This window comes from Chrysochloris asiatica, unplaced genomic scaffold (genome assembly GCF_000296735.1).
Source record: "Chrysochloris asiatica unplaced genomic scaffold, ChrAsi1.0 scaffold00044, whole genome shotgun sequence".
Lineage (NCBI taxonomy): Eukaryota > Metazoa > Chordata > Mammalia > Afrosoricida > Chrysochloridae > Chrysochloris > Chrysochloris asiatica.
The window spans coordinates 16,215,576-16,223,477 of NW_006408562.1; the positions used below are offsets into that span (position 1 = coordinate 16,215,576).

At 40.0% G+C, this 7,902-nt stretch overlaps 1 protein-coding gene across 2 annotated transcripts in view; it reads right to left on the reverse strand.

The window, feature by feature from the left end:
• Nucleotides 1–7,902, reverse strand: part of CUL3 (cullin 3) — a 165,240-nt gene that overhangs the window by 156,723 nt on the left and 615 nt on the right. The window lies entirely within an intron of this gene.

The window sequence follows — 7,902 nt, forward strand, 5'->3', positions numbered from 1 at the left end:
AATAAACAACATTCTTATCAATGGAGAAAAGATTGAAGTTGTCAAGGACTTCATTCTTCTTGGATCAACTATCAACATTCGTGGAAGCAGCAGTCAAGAGATCAGAGGACGTATTGCACTGGGCAAATCTGCTGCACAGGAACTTTTTAAAGTGTTGAAGAGCAAAGATATCACCTCGAGGACTAAGGTACGCCTGACCCAGGCCTTTTTTGCTGAACTTAAAATGAGCAAACAGCTGTTTCAAAGTTGCATTATTTGAAACTACAAATTGACCACTTTCATAAAAATCTAACAAAACTGCTAAAAAAAAAAAATCTTAAAATATACAAATAAAAATTATTTCTAAGGTCTCCCAATTTACAACACAAAGGAAAATATATTATTTTTTCCAGTCTTAATTTTATCATTTTCTCACTAAATAAATCCTGGTGTGGCATTGTGGGTTAATGCACCAGACTGCAAAGTCGTCTGAATTGCAAGGTCGGTGATTCAAGCTCACCAGCTGCTCCTAGGAAACCCTACACAGGAGCACTGTGGGTCGGAACCAACTTGATAGCATGTAACAGCAGCAGCAACCACGTTTATTTACCTACATCTGTGACAAATGAAGCTTTCTCTAGTATGTTTAATGGAATCCAATTTATGACTACCATATATTGTGCTTTCAAAATTGCCAGATTTTCATAATACACTTCATACTACGAAAGGAGTTCTAAATTTAACGTCAGTGCTAATTTCAAGGCTCCTCTCAGCTGCTAACTAGGAAGGCAATGCAAAATAAAACTACAGTTTATGGTCCTATTCTCTACTTCTAAAACTGTTTTGTTAAGTGCCGTCAAGTCGGTTCTGACCCATAGCAACCCTGTACAGGGTTTCCAAGCAGCAGCTGGTGAGCTTGAACCACCGACCTTGTAGTTCAAACGGCTTTGCAGTCTGGCACATTAACCAACAGCGCCACATCAGAACACAGTGGGCTGTCCAAAACAAGCCGATTGCCTAAGTAACACTTATCCATAATTTCTCTAATAAAAAAAGATACATCAAGAACAGTAAAACAAATTCATAGTTAATTACCTGTGTAATTAACTACTATTCAGCAGTTTGGTATATAAAGTCCTGGAAGTTCTAGGCAAAATTTCCTTCCTCCAACAAAAGCCTACTATGAAGATCAAAGCTGTTCGCCAAAATCTATAGATAACCACAGTAGGTAGGAAAACCAAAAAGAAAAGAAAACATTAACTGTCCCCACCTGTCTCTTAAGTGCATCACAAATGATCTAAAAACTCATCTCTCTCACTCATGTCAGCTCCTTGTGGGCATGACACCATTCACTGTCCACACTATACAGGTTACTTATCTGTGGAGCTCATATAGAGTTACGTAGTAGACATCAAAACCACAGATTCGCTTATATGACTTAGCATGCTTTTCCCCTGGGTAGTGTAAACAGTTAACATGCTTAGTGCTAACCAAAAGGCTGGAAGTTCATATCCACCCAGAGTCACTTTGAAAGTTAAGGATTGGCAATCGACTTCCAAAAGCAGCCCTAGAAAACCCTCTGGATCACTCCCCAGCAACTGGTAGATAAACCACTGACACTGTTTTCAAGGCTTCAAGGAAGAGGTCTGAAAAGCCTGATCAGCGTCACTGTCATCATGAGCAAAAAGTGAAAAGGACTCCTAAAAACTTAGGAACTTTTAACAAAAATATCAAATGCCAACATATCCTCCATCTCTCTAAGCGTTCCCAGAAAAAATCTGAGCTATTCGATTTACACCACATCAAAGCAGTGGTTTTGGCATCCTCATGTTCCTTTTAAAGGTTCTCTGAATTTCAGGATTAAAAGTCTGAAAGGGCAAAATCAGATCTGGAGGGCTGATGGGATAAGGTTTACCAACGAATTCTCATAGACAGCTCGTAACTGCTCTCCAAGAATGAGCAAATGCATTGTCATGATGGGAACAAGTTCTCAGCACACCTTTCCCGACCTTTTTCTCATCCAATGTGTTTCCCATTTTCTTGAAACTTCTTCATAACAAACCCTCATGATTGTCTTGAGTCCTTGGATAAAATCTATCAAGATTACCCCTTTGAACACCTGAGTTGACCTCTATGCCTTGAGTTTAAGCGGCAATCAGTGTTTTGATTGGACATTCTTTCTGGATCCCACTGGTAAATCCAGAGTGCGTCCCCAGTTACACTTCATTCCACAAAATTATCTTCATTAACTTTGATCTTGCTTAAAAGACTGACCTGAGATCAGCTCTTTGAGCTAGCTGATCTCATACAATGCTTTCAGCACCCATCAAGCCAAATGCTTGCTGAGGTCAGGATGTTTGCTTTAAAATTGAAAATGCACGTAAAATCCCAACTTCAGTAGCTATCTCATCAGTAGAAATTCTATAGTTTTCTTTTCCTCCAGTTTCTGAACTTCAGTCAATTTCTTCATTCTTCAAGGTTAATGATCTTCTCACTCTGGGCTCATCGTTAAAGTTTACCTTAAAACATTTGATCCATCGAAAAACAACTGTTTTATGTGAGGCAACATTACCACAAACTGTTCACAAAGATTAAATAATTGGGAAGATGTCCACGTGAGTGTCTAAAACTCTGATATTAGCTCAGACCTCAAAAATTGTTCTCCACGATGGCCAACTTTGGCTCTCATACTTCGGACATATTGTCAGGAGGGACCAGTCACTGGAGAAAAGATATCATGTTTGGTAGGTGGTAGGACAGAGAAAAAGAGGAAGACCCCCAACAAGATGGATTGGCCAAGTGGCAGCATCGATGAGTTCAAGCGTGGCAACAGTAGTGAGGTTGGCCCAGGATCGGGTAGTGTTTTTTTCTGTTGTGCATAAGGTCGCTATGAGTCGAGTTGGCAGCAACTTGATGGCACCTAACAACAACAACAACAGACCCCCATGGTACAAATATGTGTTCTTTTTTTTTAAGGCACTCTAATATGACTAAGCTAAGTGTACTACTGAACTAATCTACAGCCATTCACTGATTGCAAAGACATGTTTAAACACATTTTGCTTGGAATAAATTCGAGCATGTATGAACTGGTACCCTGGTAGCAATATTTTTTGACTTACTCTTGTTCATCTCCTAATTCTGAAGGATGAGCCCAAAACAGCAAATCTAGGAGAGGACACACCTCTTTCATTCATATAGTTCCCCAAATCCCAATCAAGCTTTTTATTTCCATGAAGATCAAATTCTGGACAGTATTGTTGTTAAGTGTGTTGGCAAGTCGATTCCGACTCATAGAGACCCTGTATAGAGTTTCCAAGGAGTGGCTGTTGAACAAAGGCTCAGGAGTTATAAAACACATGGTATCTGAGAGGAAAGAAGAGTGTGTACTTTTTGAGCAGCATTAGTTTGCCTAAACCCACGTGGTTTCCAGACATTTCACAACTACATTCTCTTTTGTTTTGTTTTGTTTTGTGGCCCATGATGTGGTTTTGTGTATGAGTTTTTTAAAAAGTTAAAATTTATCAACAAAAAGATGTGAAATTACAAATAATTTGTACAGTGCAAGAAAAATTAAAAACTGGAATAAACGTTTCCTGTCAGTAGCTTATAAATACAGAAAGTTCCTTATTGTTTTCCATCCTAAAAGGAACCAATTTCTCTTGAAATATTATGAAAAAGTTTCTTAAAATGCAAACTGTGCATTAAACTGGTGTATGGATTACCTTTTATTCTTGTAAACAATAATGATGAAGGTACACTTATAATAGACATTCAAACTTCAAAATGCACCTGATTTCACTAGTGAGACTGTACCTACAGCAGGCATACACAAATACAAAATACCCTATAAGTTCACTCACTGCTCTATTTTACAACGAAAACAAAATGCTCCCCTAAAATGTTTTGTAGTCCTGGTGTGGCACTGTATGCTAAGTGCAAGGTCGGTGGTTGAAACCCATCAGCCGTTCCTTGGAAACCCTCTACAGGATCACTCTGAATCAGAACTGACTTGATGGCACTTAGCAACAACTTAATTTTATAGAATGTTCACACGCTGATTTCTGAAACATACTCTGAACACCTGAGACTTCTGGGTAAACTACAATACTGCTCAGAGCCCTGGTGGCTGCGGGCTAATACATCAGACTGCAAAGTTGTTTCAACTGCAAGGTCGGTGGTTCAAGCTCACCAGTGGCTCCTTGGAAACCCTATAGAGGGTAGCTATGGGTCAGGGTCAACTTGATGGCACTTAACTACAATGCTGCTCAACTTACGGTATTGTTGTTAAGTGTTGTTGAATCAGTTCTGACTCATAGAACCCCCCATATAGGGTTTCAAGGAGTGGGTGGTAGGTCTGAACCACTGACTTTGTGGTTAGCAATCCTGTGCTTAGTCTACAGAGCCATTCAAGGATTCCTGCTACTTATAGTAACTTTATATTCAACTGATACCGGTAAAATACAATAGCTTTAAGTACATGCATATGTATATACACAATCTTTTTCCCTTCATGAAATATTATACATTTACTACTTTGACTATACACCCATGAAGATTGTAGTTATGTGGTCAAGGTTACTAAACTGAAAGAAGAAAAAGTTCTGTCTGACTGTACTCAAACATCAAAAGATAAGTCAATGAAATAGCCTATCATTAAGTTGAACATATGTGGGGACTTCAAAAAGGTTTTGGAAAAAGAAAATTTATAGATAATGGCTTTTGGTTCTTGGGACTGGACATCCCTGGAAGCAGTGAGTGAAGAGCCCCAGAGTATGGGGATTTTATCTCCTACTAGCAGCATGTTTGTTAATAGATTCGACTGCTTTTCGAGGAATTTGGCCCTACAGCAATGTACCCTAACTAACTTGCTATTAGTTGCTGCTGAGTAGATTCTGACTCATGTCAACCTTGTGTATACAGAGTAGAACTTGCTTTTAGGGGTTTCTTTAGGTTTTTTGGGGTGTGTAGCTGTAATCCTAAGTGAGTGAAGCATATTAGCAAGCCTTTCCTTCAGTGGTATTGCTGGGTAGGTTCAAACCACCAAACCTCAGGAAAACAGTTGAGTATGAAACTGAACCACCCAGCATACAGTGGGCAAAGTGAAGAAAATGTCTCAGACATCATCAGTCACTTTGAGGGAAGGAGTCACTGAGTCTGGGGGCTCAGGAACATGGTATCAAGGGACACCAAGGTCAACAGACAACATAGTCCACAAAGACAGAGTTCTATATTCTACTTTGGTGAGTAGTCACTGGGGTCTTAAAAGCTTGTGAGCAACCATCTAAGATGCAACTACTGGACTCTCTATTTACAGAGGAAATAAGAGTGAAGAAATTCAAAGGCAGATAGAAACAATTAGCACAATGAACTTCTACTGAACCATGTGATGATCGGCCTCCACTGTTCTGAGACCAGAAGAACTAGATGGTGCAGGGCCACCACTACCAACTGCTCTATAAGGAATCACATTAGAAATGTCTGACTGGAGTGGGAGAAAAACGAGGAACAAAATTCAAAGTCATAAAAAAGACCAGGCTTACTGGTCAGATAAACAGGTGGCACACCTCAGAATATGACCCTTAGTTACCCTTCAGATCTAGAAATGAACTCATGCCTATAGTTCAATTTTTAGTCAAGCAGTAACACTAGAGATGTATACATACCCTAGAATCAAAAACCATTTGCAATCAAAAGGGTAGCATTTACCCAATGGCAGAGTACAAAAGTATTAAAGAAGGAGAAATGGAAACAGAAAAACAGAGGGAGAAAGTGAGTATTATATATGGGGATTGCAATCAGTAACATTTAACAAAATGTGTACAAATTGCTGAATGAAACACTAATTTACTCTGTACACCATCACTCACTTTACAATAAAAGTTAAAAACAAAACAAAAAAGATAATGGATTTTTCCCATGAGCTTGCTGAAGCACCATCATATATCCTCAACGAAAGCTCAAGGAACTATGACACAAAAACTTTTTATATTAAGAAAATTTAACAGTTCTACTCAGTGGGAACTACTTATAGTTTTTATTGTTGTTACGTGTCATCAAGCTGGATCCGACTCACAGCAATCCTGTATAGGGTTTAAGAGCTATAAATCTTTGAGGGAGCAGAAAGCCTACTCCTTCTCCCACAGAGCAGCTGGTGGGCTCAATCCACCAACCGTAAGTTCACAGGTTCAGTGCCTATCTACAGAGCTACTGTCCTACCATTTTACTACTTATTAATGAAAAATTCTTACACTTTTAAAAATAAACAATTCTATTGAACACTAAACACTATTCGCAAGCTTCAATGATTTAGAAAAACTTACAAGACAACCAATTATAGAAAGATGGCATCTATCTTAGGTCTTATTTTACTGTACAGCCATAATGCACCTTAAAATTTTTTTTTAAATGGTCCAGTATAACATGCTTGGATGTCACACTCTTCAATTAAAGGAATAATAAAATTCACTCCTATTCCTTCCTTTCAATACATGCTTCAGAAAACAGAGAGCTTGGTCTTTGAAGCTATACTGACTGCTATATCCCAAACCCATAGAACAGAGTGTAACACACAAAACTCAAGGAACATTTGCTGATGAATGGAGAGAAGGAAGAACACCAAAGAGCAGGCAAACCTAAAGAGATAAAAAAGATGATTACATTCCTACACAAAAGAACAACAAATAGACATCTGGGTAATCAGAATTTAACCTAAGAAGTCCACTGACATCAAATGTGTGCTATTCCGTAACTCATCAATAAATAAGAAAAGTTCACACTCCAGGAATGAGCAATGTAAGACAGTACAGATTCTGTACAACATCTGAGTATTCCAAATTCCAAAGCTGAGTATTCCAGATTTTGCTTATAACAGTCAGGATTCATTTAGTAGGAAAATGTTACTTATGCATTCATAAATCCAGTTCTTTGCCCCATTTTAAGGGCAAACATTTCTCATGTAGTTTTTTGTGTTTTTCCCCTGAAATACTTCAAAAATTCAAAATCCCTTTAATTAGTATCAGACATCCCTGAGTACATTCTACCTTTATTTCCATCAAGTTGCAAGTGTCTATGCCCTGACTGAACTTAGGGTCTAATGAGTTCAGAATCTGTCATCAGGTGTACTCTTTCAAACGTTAAGAACTCAAGAGTTTTCTGGGATGAAATTACTCACTCAACGAGGGCAATTACATGAATAGGTCTTTCCTCACTGTAGACGGTACACTTTCTATTTCAAAGTAAGCACAAATCCCCTCCTTTTTTCGGCCCACATGATAGAATGTTTATGATTGTAAGGAAAATCAAGATCCTCGTCTAGTTCAATTGTTAGTTAGTGTCTGTCCTGAAGTAGGTCTGTTACTGCAGCGACATAAGCAAGGATGCCCAGTTTCTGGTAGAGCCAGACATTGGAACTGCCTGCCCTGGGCCACCTCAATCAGATATGAGACCTTATAGAGGTACTACCTCCAGCGTAGGACTCGAGCCCCACAATGAACAAGTTTCAGTACAGAGCAGGTCTGCTGTTGCTAAAACGGACCGAGCAAAGCACCCTTGCACCCGGAATGGTGACTACACTCATTTTTCCTGCGTTTCCACGGTTAAGAAACCGCGCGCTAGTCGCCTAGTTTGTTCTCTGGCATCTCCTGGAAGAGGCGAGTCCTCCGGGAGAGTTGGTCAGAGCTCTGCAGGCGGGTGCGATGGGCGATGCTGCAAATACTGCCCACGTTCTTAGGCTCTGACCCTAGTGCCTTCCGTGGAGCCACTGTCACCGCGTCGGGCTCAAAGCTGCCCCGACATCAGCCCCCAGGCTCGGCCGTCATTCTGCACACCGCAGGGACGCGGCACGTGAAGTTACACACACGGTCCCCGCAGAGCCGGGAGACGAAGGGCGGCCTCGGGCCTAGCCCACGGGAGCGCGGGGCT